The sequence below is a fragment of the Stigmatopora nigra genome, chromosome 15 (genome assembly GCF_051989575.1).
Source record: "Stigmatopora nigra isolate UIUO_SnigA chromosome 15, RoL_Snig_1.1, whole genome shotgun sequence".
In the NCBI taxonomy this organism is placed as follows: Eukaryota; Metazoa; Chordata; class Actinopteri; order Syngnathiformes; family Syngnathidae; genus Stigmatopora; species Stigmatopora nigra.
The window spans coordinates 3,733,242-3,748,880 of NC_135522.1; the positions used below are offsets into that span (position 1 = coordinate 3,733,242).

At 38.1% G+C, this 15,639-nt stretch overlaps 1 protein-coding gene across 4 annotated transcripts in view; it reads left to right on the forward strand.

The window, feature by feature from the left end:
* Window positions 1-12,734: 12,734 nt before the first annotated feature.
* tnrc6c1 (trinucleotide repeat containing adaptor 6C1) overlaps window positions 12,735-15,639 on the forward strand; it is a 33,197-nt gene continuing 30,292 nt past the window's right edge. For all 4 annotated transcript variants that reach the window (XM_077735442.1, XM_077735443.1, XM_077735444.1 and 1 more), the window contains exon 1: window positions 12,735-12,804. The gene's annotated coding sequence lies outside the window, so the exon portion shown is untranslated. The remainder of the gene's footprint in view (window positions 12,805-15,639) is intronic.

Consider the following 15,639-nt stretch of genomic DNA (forward strand, 5'->3'; position numbering starts at 1 on the left):
CCTTTTTAACCCTTGTAATGCACCCACTAAAATAGATTGGATGCTTAGCGCTAAAATAACATTTAAATTCAACCCTTTTGGGCATAAATTTACTTTTTTAACCCTTGCAAAGCACTCACTCAAATAAATTGGACGTTTAATGCTGTCAATGGCATAAAGATAAGTAATTATGGTTTAAATGAATTTGACATCTATCAATAGCATGAGTTAAATAATATAGTAGATTCATTTCAATCTTGTACATAGTTAATGTTTTTTTTTATCTTATTTTAATTAATGCAGGAAGGTTTTGGCCCTCATTTGTCTTGTCTTTGCACCATCTGCTCTCATGTTTTTCCTCGCTTTTTGCCGTAAAGACTTCTCCCTCCGAGCCTCAGTCAATTTCCATCTACGCTCTCGGCACGATGCCATGTGCTTCGATCCGAAGGGGGTTTGCCGCCGTATGCAAATGGTTCCACTTTATGCAAATTACCTTTGCTAATAATTAAAATTCTGCTCCGAATTCAATTAGCCGACTAAACGAGAGACGGGAGAGAGAGTATTTGAGACTGCAAATTAACGTGAAACAAATGTAACATTTTGGACCTGAATTTGTCACTATTAAGCTGCAATAACGATACTGAATGCCATCAACCCTCCCAGTTCACAAAAATTGGACATGTACTACCAACAATGGCACCCAACAAGTGTTGTCAAGTCACAATTTAAGAATTTCTGTAACTTCCATTGTAATGCTACTTATAGTAAAGGAGCATGATGCACAAGAAATCAGTATATAAATATTAACATGAAAAAAAATCCCCTTGAGAACAGAAAACACATTTTCCAGCTTACATATGGACCCCTTATGAAATATAATGTGTACAGTAATATGGGGTGGGGTGGCTATATAAGTAATGTGGTAAAGAATAGGGAGAGAGGGGAGGAGGTTATGTGGATGAAAGAACAGGTTCGGGAGGAGGGTCATGTAATAAGAATGTCATTTTCCTCATGGTTGCACATTTAGATCCAGTGGTTACTGGCAGTTCTATACTGTACACAGGCTTGTAGGCTAATTCTATAGGGAGACGGCCCCCAGCCCACCTCCCCTGCCGGTGCTGGTTAATAGGGATAGTGTTATAAATCTGCCTCCTACTCATAACATGCCGCTTGGGAGTACGTATACGTATGCACTTCATTAGGGACACCTGCAAAGTCTAATGAGATTCAATACGAGGAAATTCGGCCTTTACAAAGTATGGGTCGCTGACCAGTATGGGGAAAGACCTCAGAATTGTCATGTTTTTTAATGATTTACCTTAAAATCAGATTATTGAACACATCAGAGGTCATTTTTTGTCAAAAAAATAATCTAGAGACTGAATTTTTAAAATCAAAAACATCATATAAAGGTATTTAAGTCTCGGAAGTTCAATAAAGTCAGATTAAAACCTTTAATTTTGCTTATAAATGTCAATGTAACCTTATTTAAATTTAAAATCCTCCATATTTACCTGTTACCAACATCCAGGTGATGTTTTTTTTATTTCTTGGGAAATTCCAGGGCACTTGACAAGATGAGTATAGTACACACACATATAGTATTTAGTCAAAGTGTAATTTAAAATTCTCCTGTTTAATTAAGAGCAGCCCACTTTGGAGTTGCCATTTGGTTGACCTAATTAGACACGTATATGAAATGACGGCTTTTTAATTATCCATCTATTGTCAGTAAAGGCGACAAGAACAAAATCAACTACTCATTTTATTCTGTCGGCCACATTCTGTCAAATGAGGAAGGCCTGCGAGGATGTGATTGGATTTCTTTGTTAATAACAAATAGCATGCCAATGTTCGTCAGGGGAATCAACATGGGACTACGACGACCAGTGTTGAAATGTAATTAGGGCCTTTGTTGATTTGGATGACAGCAATTTAAAGTGTTTAACTAGCCGGCCATGTTTTTGGCACGTGGGAGGAAACTGGAGTACCTGTAGAAAACCCACGCAAGCCTGGGGAAAACATACAAACTCCACAAAGTGAGAACCAACCTGGGATTGAATAATTTCTAAGTGTTACTATCAATAAAATGATAGTTTTCGTGTATTTTGGTGGGTTATTTTTTTCCAATTTGTGCCATCAATCAATTTCAACTTAATAAATTATATAAAGAACAATAAAATTAATATACAGATTGTAAACTTTGTAATTTTAAACGTTCTAAGTTATATAGATTTAAAAAAATATATTACACATTATTTTTTTAACATTAGAGATATTTGAATTTATTAGACTTAAAATTTTGATAAAGTATTTCATTCGGTGCCTCTATATGAATATAATACTAAATAGAAATTAATTTTAGTTCATTCTGTGCCTTTTTATATGAATAAACTACTAAATAGAAATTAATATTTGTTTATACTTGTTAAATTTGTGTTTTATTTCTATTATTTAGTTTTTTATATTCACATTTGGTTTTCTAAAAACACACATTTATCAGTACATAAATATTTCATTGTATATTTCAGTTCTGTGCAATATCCTACTCATAAATTTGCATTCCATTTGTTTAAATATCGCTTTGTCGGGGAAGAATTCCAACAATTTGCCCATTGGATTATAATGTTGTGGTCTGAGCAGGTGTGTGTGTATGGGGGGGCTCCAAGTCGGTCCATCCTGAAGGTTCATCTGCCGAGTAGATGATGGTGCTCTTTGTAATTACGTTGATGAAGGCTGAGCCGGCCGGCCGGCCCCGCCGACGTGACGGCGGGGAGGAGAAGGGAGGGAAATGGAGATGGATGATCCCTCTGGGGTGGAGGCTACGAGACGGGAATGTTGAACAGGTCCAACGCAGGCAGAATATACGGGAGATTTCAAAAGTGCTCCCTTTGTGATGCTCGTAAAAGCCTCATCTAACGTGACCATTAGAAACCTCCACAGTACATTTCAGCTTTCCAAAGGTGATTCATACAACATACTTAAATCTCTTGGTGTGTCCCTTTTAAAGCAGGATTTTATGAGATTATTTTTGGTTATAAACCCTTTTGGGATCTTTCAGGAGGGTTTGGGGCTTTCCCAAAAAAATCAGGCGAGCCCATATTGATTTTAAATAGTCTAAAGTGTGACATATTATGTTATTTTAGTGGTTTTTATGCTATTAATGGTAGTTTCTTGAAGGTTTTTGTAAACATGAAAATAATAGCATATTTATATGCTTTCCATTTTGCTTTCTGACACTATTGCAAAGAATAATAAGAATTATTATAGTAAAACCTAATAGTTATTGATCTGTAGGTCATAAATCACTTCCTTATTTAGTCATTAGCTGCAAGTAAAATCAATCTGTTTTTTTATTTTGTATTCTTTTTATATACCTTTTTAAAATGAAACAAAAATTAGCGGTGGTCATTCAATCATTGACTGCATTGGCAAGCCATATTGATTTTTAAAAGGTCATGTCTGGGTTGGTGCGTCTGAGACCTTGACCTTTGAACTTCCAAGTCATCACAGGGCCTGGATTGGTTGTTGTTTATGGTCCAAAAGATGCTTTGACGGAGGCCAAGTTAGGTTCACCTTTTTTGGTCTTTTTGGCCAAATTCTTTGAATGCAAAGTTGAATTCTTCGACTTCATCGTTCCAGCGTGCCAAGAACTTTTCTTCTTGGTCCCTCCCTCGGGACGGCATCCCAGTGGGGAGAAGAGGCCCGTTTGAATCTGTGTCTGACTGTCAGTTGATGCCCCTGAAGCTTAAAGGTCATGTCATGAAGCGACCAATCCCCCCCTCCCACTCTTTTCTCCTCTCTTTAGCACTTAATGAAGCGAAATCCTCTTGTGAGCGTCAGCGCTTTTGAACATTGGTCACGTTCATACTGGCTTCTTTTTTCTTTTTATCACCATCATTCCGTTGCTATTTCAAGTGACGCTTCTTCAGCTTGTCAGTCCAGATTCCAAAATGAAGGACTACCTTTTCCTTCTATGTTTTCTTTGTCAAGGCTCTTTTTATTTAGCGTGCAACATTCTTTTATATTCATTGAGCAGTCTTTGAAAATGTGTTGATGTGGAAATTACAAGTAATTATGAAGTAATTGTTTTGTAATGAAATAGCAGAGATGGCTCTAAATTGAATATCTATGTAAATGACTCATTCCCAAGCATGGATAGTGATAAATATCAGTTTAATTTCAAATGTAGGTCAATAAATAAGAAAACATAATACAAAAATACATCAGTACCTATTTTATTTTGACAAATTATTCCATTCCAAAATCTAAATATCACATTAGTATGTTAAATTGCACATTTTACTCAATTTTGTACTTTACTACTAAGAATTACTTACATTTGTATACACATTTAAAAATAAAAATGTTGATATATTTTACCACAACAACTTTCAGAAGGGTGAAACAACAAAAAAGCCTAAATTTAAAAAAAAGTCTGAAAATAATTCAGTGAAATGGCCGTAAGTACTTCATAGTATACATCCTATTCAAAGCAATCTACTGACCCAACTACAAGTATCACCTCCCTTACAATTAAACTGAATCAGCATTTTGCCCCAATACTTTAGCATTTTTTTTACCTTTCCTTTGCAATGTCCAATTCAAGCTGCCCCCTAACGTAATGGGAGCATTTTCCCGTTGTACGACCACCTTTGACAGCGCGCAAGAGAGGGTCCCCGAGGTGTTTCTCGCCCACACGCGTCCACTTGACTGATGCGTGCAATGTAGTAACACAGTTTGCCGCCACACACACACTCGCATCTTCACCTCGGGTTCTTCATGGCGCATCCCCCGAGAGTCTGCCAGCTTTACTTTTTATTGCCTGTATCGATCACGCCTACGGCCTGCTGTGACGATCAATACGTTGGATTACAGGGGAAAGTTAACCAGGACCACCCCTCCCTTCCATCTATCGATACATCTCTGCCAGTCAATGTGTAAATCATGTCGAGGAAAGATCTGACTGCTGGAGACCAATTGCGCACTATTCTCGTCTTCTCTGCGCAGCAGCAATCATATAACGCGCAGTAAATAAAATCAAATTATTATTTTTTTACCCTTTTCCCCATGATGGCGCTGTTTATGCAGCAGCCAGTTGCAGTAACTCTGTCCATTCTTATGTTTTTTGTGTTTTAAAGCATGTTTTACATGAAAAATTAGAGGGAACATTGACATACAATACTAGATGCCCATAGCGAGCTATGATGATGTCACTCACACTGGTACTTTACTTTAACTAATTTGAGGGAATATTGCTGGAGACTAAAGAATAATCTTAAGAATTTTATAGGGAAGTTTGTTGTTGATTTGAACTGTTGCAAACCGATACAAAGTCATTTGTTTTTTTTTTGCACAGAATATCGTGTGGTCGTGCATTTGATTTACAGTAATTGGCGTTTTCCATTTGTCAGCCTACTTTTGCTTATTACTATGGCAACCTGCCTCTGTCTTCTTACCGTCACGGCATGCGGCAGAATATGAGCTTGCGATAACCAGATCTTTTGTGCCAGAAACAAACAAGCTCAAAAATCAGCCCAAGTCAAACAGTGTGAACATGTCAACAACAGCATAAAAAATACAGAAAAGTTTCCGTCTTCTTGGCTGAGAGTGGCTCACAAAAGGATGAAGTTAAGCTAAATATTTGTGAACACACCTGAATGAATAACTGTCATTTGAGTTCCTGCTCAGATGGTGACCCTGATTTGATAGAAAAACTATAATTATCCTTTTTTTGTCCTATTCAAATTAGCTTATTGGATATGCGGGTAAAGGGATAAGAAAAGAAAGCATTTATCAAAAATGATTATTCCTTGACTTGGACATTATTCAGCAGCTGATATCATGTCATTCTTGTATTAAAGTGTCAAATCGTCTTAGCGTCTCCTTAACTGCAAGCGATTCATTTTTTTTTCTTTTTAAATCTCTTTAATTCATTATCTTAACACGTTTTTGGCTACTGTCTGTGCTTGGATCTCTGGGTAAGATGGCTGTGGGCTTTACGTGCTGCCATGAATCATCCCTCTTTTCTTCCACACACACACAAAGACGTCCTTTCCATGTTGCATCTGGTTCAACTATGAAAGTGTGACATGAGGTAGTGAAAAATAGGGGGGTTGATCTCTTGAGGTAGAGCGAGAATTAGAGGGGGAAGAAGCCAGACAAAGAGGATCTTGTGGCCCGTATGCTGTTGTTGTTGTTGTTGTTGGCAAACACTCATTTGTGTGTAGAGTCGTCCCCCCTTTTTTACATAATTCACTAGTCACAAATTCAGTTGTAGTTTATTTCAGATTGTCTGTGAAACTATATTTCTTGTTGTTGTTGCAATTTCTGATAGATGACATGTTAAAATGCATAGATTGCATCATTATGTGTGGCCATTTTTCAGCAAAATCTGATTTATATCAAATTATGTAGTTCATGCCTTGCAGAAAATGTTCAGTTTTTTCCCCTTGCATAACAAAGGTAATATTTACTTTTTAAAATTGTTTTTTAAAATACATTTTTTTCCTTTAAAAAGAGCATATTTTTGCTATTTTTCCAATACAGCCTGGAATTTTGCTAAAAAAACACCAAATATTTGAAAAGAGCTACCTTTACATTTTGAGAGGCCGGTTGACCTCATGGTTAACGCGTCACAGCCCCACTGTTCTGAGACCGAGGGTTCAACCCCCGGATCCGGACTGTCTCATGGGGAGTTTCCCATGTTCTCCCCAGGCTTACTTGGATTTTCTCCGGGTACTCTTCATTTGCATTAGTCCTCCATTTTTTCCCCGATAACATTTCTCTTACAAATCCCTCTTATCATTTCTAATGTTGCATTCTAGGGTCACCGTTCCCTTCCCAGACAGCATCCTGAGATTGATAGCATTATCACCCCTACTTAGGCATGCACGATCCTCCCGGGCGCTCATTGCAATTCATCACACTCTCCTCTTACCGTTCCATTAATCTAAATAAATCCGCCGTCGTCTTCTCTTTGCGCCTTTATCGGATTCAACTCCCCCCTTAAGCGCCCTCTTCTCCATTCGGGCGAACCTTGAGACAACAACATTCTTCTATCTCCGTGAACTTGGAATAGATCATCTCCAAGGATAATTAAGAGCTACTGAATAATTAAGTAGACAAAAATGCTCATTCATGAATAATAAATATGTTTATGACGAGACTCTCGCGGCGTCACAGGGCCGCTTCGGCACCCCAAATATATCACGTATACATACGTATGTATCTATAATTTATGCTCTCTTTGGCAGAGGTGGCATCCAAGAATGAAGGCAGTAAAATTGGGGGTGCTTGCTTTCATTGTGCATACTATTAGAGTTGATGGATATATTTCTAAGGCAATATTTCACTTATTAAGCTTATATAGTAACCATATATACTATACTATACTTCAAATCTGTCTTAAATGGGCACCCAGCAGAACTTTATGGAGCATGAATAAAACTAACAGTTCATGAAAAAAATACGACTACATTGGGGAATAATTAGCTGTGAGCAAAAGTGATAAAATGTGTTATAAATCATTTTTATAAAAGGGCATTGCAAAGTATGACAGGAATTTTAACATGAGATTTTTTTGTCTCTCTGTCACAAATTGTTATGTGAGTAATACTATATTCAAAACTACAAAATATCAGAAGGCATTTTAGCCACATAAAATACGCAATTTGTTCCTTTATTGTATGAATTATTTATGAGCAAATGCTTTCTTAGCACATAATAATCTTGGAAGTTAAAAATATTGTACAAGGACATAACATTTGGCAGAAATATGGATGTTATACTTCTGTGGCGCTTTGGTTTTCATTGACTTTGTGAAGTTGTGATCCTTTATTTTTAATAAGTAATTTGAAAAATACTACTACTTTATCGTGGCATAACATTAACATGAAATAAAAAGGTAGGTGCATATCGAGGTATTTTTTTCTTGCTCTGTTACTCTACTTTTTTTCTAACAACACCACAACAAAGACATAATTTTAGTTTGTGTCTTAAAATAGAAAGAATTTAATCAGTTTTGTGACATTATAAATGCCATGTATCTATTCCAGCCTCCCCAAAACAACAACAACAACAACAAAATTTCAACTCAATTCTTCCCCTCTGAAGCTCAAATTAAAATATAAAAACAGGAAAAATACTACGCCATAATATGCACATAACTGCATATCTTCAACACATACTGGAAAAGCATTAAAAAAAACAAAGCTCCCATACATTTTTTTTCCCAATACACTAAAAATAATGTAAAAACAAGCACCATTCCCATTCATTTCATTCAAAAACTTAGATTTCAAATCAAATCTAAGCACCAAACCTCCCATAAGCCCAATATGCCAACATTTAATGCATAAACTTGACTAGAGAATCCTTTTTTTTCATCCCGCAGCCCCCGTGATTACATTTGCGGCGTTCCGCCTGAGCACTTTCCCCACCGTAGCGTCGCCGGCGGACAAATGAGGAGGCATCCAGGCGGCGTTCTCCACCAAAAGCGACTTTGGAGGTCAGTAACGGGAAGGAGGCATTCATCACTCTGACACAAGAACGTAGCACGCCGGGGGAGGTAGAATAACAACGTTATTATACTCTTAATCCACCAAACGTGTTTGTGTGCCATGTAGGATTAATGCACTCCCTTTAATACTGCCATTTATGAATGTACATACATTTTGGGGGATAAGAAAAGGTCTTTTTGTTGCTACTGTTCACCTGTTTTACCCCCCATGTATAATCAAGACTGGCAGGCAAATACTGAGCTAGTCCCATTCTTGGACTGAGTGCCTATTTATTCACTAGAAAAGAGTCATTATGTCCTGGATAGATATTTCCTAATCCCTTGTGGGCACTCATCCCTTAAATGAGAATAGAAACAATCAACAAGGTTGCTCAGCTTCTTTGTCATCTTAAAAAAAAATAGGGGGTGGGGCCTGACAACCCCCTCTATGGTGACCTTGACCCCTAGAAATGGCAATCACTTGTAACATAACAAACACTTTTAAATGAATTTGGATTATGATGCAGACACACTCAAAAAAATAGGTTTACTCTGACCCAGGGGTGGGCAAACTTTTCAGCCCGGGGGGCATATTGACTTTAAATATTTGACAGATGGGCGGGGTCAGCACAAGATACGATACATGTAAAAAAGTGCATCTGTTAACAGTACATATGAAACATAAACAGGAAAAAAGGACTAAAGTATTAACGTACTCATTAATCATCATTCAAGTAAAAAGTATAAAATACAAAGTAAAGTAAAATAGAATGTATTAAGAAATATTAAAATGTAATTTAAAAAAATAGAGTAGAGCTATATATTCATCATCCATTGGGGAAAATTCCACTCATCAATGCAGTATAGACAAACAATAGTGTGTAATATAAATAAATAACAGTCCATATATAAAGGGGAGATATGTTAGATATGTTAAAGTACTCTTAATTGTTTCATCTGCTTCAGTTGAATCCATAAAGGCAAATAATTATGTTTACGCCTGCTATAAATCTGATTAGCGGCGAGTGGCGCTCAGGCAATCACGCGGCGGTATTTTCAGGCGCACCCGAACGCTCCTCACGTTTGATTAGTCGCAAAACAACATCACTTATCAGTTTTTTTTTTGATTAGCCTGCTGTAATCATCAAGTGATCCGTGATCGTGTGGCACTAATTGGCCGAAAAGAAATATCAATTAGTTTTTGGTCATCCCTTTAAAGAAAATGAAAATTTATATGGAGATTTTGCTTTGTTATAAAGTCATTTTTTGGTGATTTTTGTAAAATTCTAGGATTTATTCGGAAAAATAGCTAAATCATGCAACCCTACGCTTACATCCCACCCACGTTCCAGTGAACGGGATGATAGGCTGACCTATGTTGACCTCTGAACTTCACCCTCAAGTAGGCGAGCTCTTAATTGAACGTCTGGGCCAAACATTGATCGGCACGCGCTCATCAATGCCGTTCACGTCGAGGATAGAGACGGGGAGGTCAGCTCGCCGTGTCCGGGACATGACACTTAACTAGCGTGTGGGTTGCATTTCAAAATCACTGCAAATAAAAACATACCGCCGCTCAATAAATATTCCATCTCGTTGGCTATACCGTATGCTCTGGACTATAAGTCGCACTTATTTTTCATCAATACTCTGACTTGGATTAATATATGTCGATGAAAGACTTTTTTGTGAAGGTCAGCTTTTTGTAGTGTAGCTAAATGGTAGTCGTAACTTTTGACCAGCTGCAAATACGAAGCCGATGCCCCCCACCCCCATATGGAGTGGGTGTAAAACAGCAAGGTTTCACAAGCAGAAAGTTATTTATAACCGTCTGGCTGGAGATGCATGGCCTCGCCGGCTGATTAGTCTCTTCTCTTCTTTTCTCTTCTCACTTGCCGGGCTCGCACTCTATCATCTTGTAGGCAGCGTAATTGTGTTTAGCCACCATCCTGAGATCTGGGTGATTATCCAGATGTCACAGACACCATATTCCTTATGGCTGTGGCGCATACTGTACTGTACAGATGGCCTGATAATTGCTAGAACACGACGTAGGACATTTTGCTTTTTAATCACATTCAGGGTTTTTTTTTTATCATTTTCTGGTCGACACTCGCTACTTGATCTATCAGACGCATCTCTTCGATGATGGAGGCCGCCATTTTCAAGACTTTATCGACTTCTAGGGGTGTAAATCCGCAATGTCATGACAATATGATACAATATTAGTATAAGTGTTATATGTTTTGATTTTGATTTTTGTCTGCTCAATTTAATAGGTTAAGTTAGTGCAAGTTAGTCTTTAGCAATTTTGTTGATTTGAGGGAGCCGAGTGGTTGAGTGGTTAGTGAGTTGGACTTGCAGTTTTTGGGCCTTGGGTTCGATCCCAGGTCGGTCCTCAGTGTAGAGTTTGTCAATGTATAAAATACAGCAAATCATTTTTTTTTTGTGCTAAAATCTGTTGGGCATTTTCTTTAATAGTATTTATTACTTATCCAGCTGTGAAGGAAAAACACAAAAACAAGCACTAGCTATTTATTTGAAGTACTGCATCCAACTAAAATGATTTATTAGTACAAATGGGCAATATCAATATCCATTTATTTTTGCTTCCTCCCCTTCAGTTACATATTGGGTGTATAAAAATGTATACAAATGTGTTTTTGAAGTTAGATGTTATTTGATATAGCCTCTTTGCAGTTGTATTGCACAGTCTATAGTCACTCTTCTTGACCTATTGTCTCATAAAATGAAAACATGAGATTGGTGGTAAAGGTGTCATCCAGGGTGTAGTCTGGAATCGTCATGGAAGGAATAAAAACAGGCACACACCAAGAATCATTTAATGTGGAAAATATGTCATCCGTGGAGCATCAATCAAATGACGGTGACAGATTTCAAAGTACAAGTTAGAGAAGCAAGTATGGAGTGTTAATGTTAAACTGATAGATGAGTGTTGTTAGCAAAGCAGGTGTATATTGCAGTACTTGTAGTATGTGCTTAGTGGTTCATGAGTACCTCACTACACCGTACCAGAAGATAAATCTAGGGTGCCGTGTGATTAATGGGGCATGAAGCAGGAGGGAAGGTTTCTGCATATATTTGCATTCATCAGGGAAAATTTCTCTACTGTGAACTTTTCTACTGAAATTATAGCATGTCAGTAGACATTCATAGGACAAGTAGTACTACTACTACTATTAGTACTCCTATTACTATTAATATTAGTACTACTATTACTACTACTATTAGTACTACTATTACTATTAATATTAGTACTACTATTACTACTACTATTAGTACTACTATAACTACTACTATTACTACTACTATTAGTACTACTATAACTACTACTATTACTACTACTATTATTACTACTATTACTACTACTATTAGTACTACTATAACTACTACTATTAGTACTACTATTACTACTACTATTAGTACTACCATTACTACTACTATTACTACTATTATTAGTACTACTATAACTACTACTATTAGTACTACTATTACTACTACTATTAGTACTACTATTACTACTACTTTTTCTACTACTACTACTACCACTACTACTACTACTACTTCTACTACTACTACTAGTACTACTACTACTACTACTAGTACTACTACTACTACTACTACTACTACTACTACTAGTACTACTACTACTACTACTACTACTACTACTACTACCACTACTATTACTACTACTACAACCAAAAGTAGTCACGTACTCTGTAGTTCATACAAAATATGCCTCTGCAAATTGAGCAAAAAAACTGAATCCCAACCCCCAGCAAGGAAAACACACACAAAAAGTCAGAGAATACTAATAAACCAATTCATTTAAACCCCCACCCAGGAAAAAAAAACTCAGCAGAATAGCGCCTTCTACTGTTCCAAACTGCTCGCGCACGTCTCGTGTTGCGCAGGTGACACGCGCCAGTGTTTATCTCACGAGCTCAAATTGCTTGTGCGCGTCCCACGCGCGCATGCGCACTTAACCAGTTGTGTTGAAAAAAAAACGGGGGGTTCGACAAGTACGCGACGGCTACAAGCGCATCCCCCCAGGGAGGAGACGGGTGAAGGGGGCTGCAGTTGTCATAGCAACGTCTGGGTGGTGGGGGTGGAGTCTTGGCCAGTGGGAGCAAGGAGTTTGTTTTGTTATTGAAGGTCACGTGCGCGACGAGGCCCCGCCCCTCCCCCCCAGCTCCAAGTGTGGGGCTGTGCTGGTCGCTCACTTACTTCAAAATGGCTGCACAGGCTCCACCGACGCCGCCGACGTCGATCCGAACGCGAAAGGACGACTAAAAGCTTTGACGGTAGGACTTTTTTTCCCTTCCTTCAATTCGTGTAGCAATGATCTCTCCGCACGCGACGTTTTTTTGCTCATCCACAATGTGGAATTCCGACGGCGAATACGTCAGATCGCCAGCGAATCATGCAAGAATGCTTCCAGTGCAGCCCACTTTTGACATCAAGTACAAACGAGCGCCTTTTTTAAAGAGACAAATCGGGGATTATTCCGATCGTTGTTAGTTCATCAGACGCTCAACCTTAGCTGCAGCAACTGGCTAACCCGGGACTAAGCTGTCCAAGTTCACGTGATTCAAGGACACTTTGCGTTTATGTGCATTTTATGCAGCTGCAATAACACTCTGCTCCGACTTTTCCCCCCTTCAGTATTACTACTAGTTTCAGATCTGTGCTCCAAGTGGTTACAGTTGGTAGATTCTCTGTTCAGATCTCATGTTTCACGTTCCATAACTGTAATATTTGCAAGAAACATGGTAAAGCAAGTCATTCTCTTGTAAACAGGTACATATGACGTTGGATTTTTGCATTTGCATGCTGTCCAAGTCGCAGAAAGGTTCCCAAAACACTTCTCCCATGGACAGCTGTATTGTACTTGACTAAGCTCATGGCTGAAGGGCACTGCAGGGATTCTGACGTTTCTTCTCTTGCTTACAAGACAGCCGCTTCAACCAATTAACCCACAGTGCCAAGCCCTTCTTTTCTCTATAATTGTCCAATTTTCTGGAACTAATTTCAAAACTGGCACCATTGTTAACTAGTGGTTGACACTTCCACCTCACTGTTAAAACGACTTAAGCTCACATCTTGTCATTCCTCTAGATTTTTTTTAATTTACATTTTTTAATGGCTTCTTGGAATGGAGCATGACTTTATTAGGTATGTGATGGAAATTACAGACAGGCATTGCTAGAATTCCAGCAAGAGGATCTCTTTAAGTAGACAGATTGTAGCAGAATGCAACAATTTCAAAATAAATGTACAGATAGAGCAAATATATTTGTTTTATGGGATTTTGTAGCATAGATCTTGTCTCTGTATATTGGGAACAGTCATTAGCATTTTGTAAGCTGAAATTTTTGTATGTAGAGGTATTCGTAAGTAGATGTGTTCGTAAGTAGAGGTATTCGTAAGTAGAGGTATTCGTAAGTAGAGGTGATTGTAAGTAGAGGTACCTGTAAGTAGATTTACTTTTAAGTAGGGGTACTTGTAAGTAGAGGTACTCATAAGTAGGGGTACTTGTAAGTAGAGGTACTTTTAAGTAGGGGTACTTGTAAGTAGAGGTACTCATAAGTAGGGGTACTTGTAAGTAGAGGTACTCATAAGTAGAGGTACTTTTAAGTAGAGGTACTTTTAAGTAGAGGTACTTGTAAATAAAGGCATCTGTAAGTAGAGGTACCACTACAAGAATGTTATTTTTAGCGATATATTGATTTTCCATTTGCACATAAACACCTCAGTCTCTGTAGTCTGTTAGGCAAACACCACCGTGGCGGACCATCAGGGATTCCCTCGCTGTGGCGGCGAGACTATTCACAATGGGCCGTCTCGTGGCAGGCGTCCTGCAAAGCTTCGCCATTCACCACCACGGATGCGACCAAGCTGCTTTGCTGTTGTAGTGAAGTTCCTAATTCAAGGTTTGAATCAGCAGGGAAGTGGCAACAACAGGGAAGGGCATCGTATAGAACGTGTCGGCGCAGGGAGGCCAGGTCACGGGGGCCCGAGCCTGCAAAAGAGCTAGTGTGTGTGTGTTCACAAAGAGGCGCCGAGGGGGCCTCCATAACAAATAACTGACCTCTAAATGCTCAAATTACTTCATAGCTTAGGTCAGGCCTGCAGTGGCGGGCTGAGAGACGTGCTACCAGTCTTTCTCTGTTTTGGTGTCAGCGATCAGATGGGCTCTTGACTTCTTAGTGAGCAGGAAGACTTTACTTGAGGTTCAAAGTTCAATAGTGAGTCTTTTTTTCCGTTTCTTTTCAACGAATGGGGATATAGCTGGTTTTTTTTTTTTTATATACGTCAACGTAAGAGAATATTTGGTGTAAAATCACAAGTGTTTTTTTTTACTCCCTCCCATGCCATTAAAAATACAACTTAATATAACAAGCTAATACCTATTTTTCTAAGAGTAACTTTTTGGTTTATTTAGCTTTCTCTATTTTATATTTGCATTTGATTTCTGTACATTCTGGACACAAAACTAACATAATATTAAATATTTAATATATATAATTCAATACATTTATAAATGCATAATGCAAGGTTACTTTCAAGTCATCAAAATTCCATTTAAAGAAAGAAGAAAAAATGCTTTATTCAGAGCAAAACATTAAATGTAGTATAATTTCGCTGTATTTAATACTTTGTATACATCACTCTTAAATCGTGCATTTATTCTGACTAGTGGAGTTTGTTATAAAAGGCCACTAAATTAATTTTTGAGGTTTCTTTATGCTCAACAAGGGCAATACGTGAAGTTAATTACCAATTCAACTATTCTATTGCATAGCCAATATCATGATAATTGAGAAATTGGTCAATACTCTAGTTCCATTTTAGCCATTGAACCAATAAGAACTCTAAATGTGAATACCCCCAAAGATGATCATCAACAGTCGAGGCAGATGAATCGCAATTGTCAAAGTATGGTTGCGTTTCTACTTCTCTGACAGACATTGCTTCTCACGCAGTGGTCTCTCCAAGTTATTCTTGGGCACACCAATGCTTTCTCCTTTTTCTCGTTGTCAGAAATCATTAACGTGGTCCGCCCCGAGAATAGCTTCAAGTACTTTAGCCCAATCCTCTTTGCAACTAACGCACAGCCTGCTTTGCCTAGCGGTTTG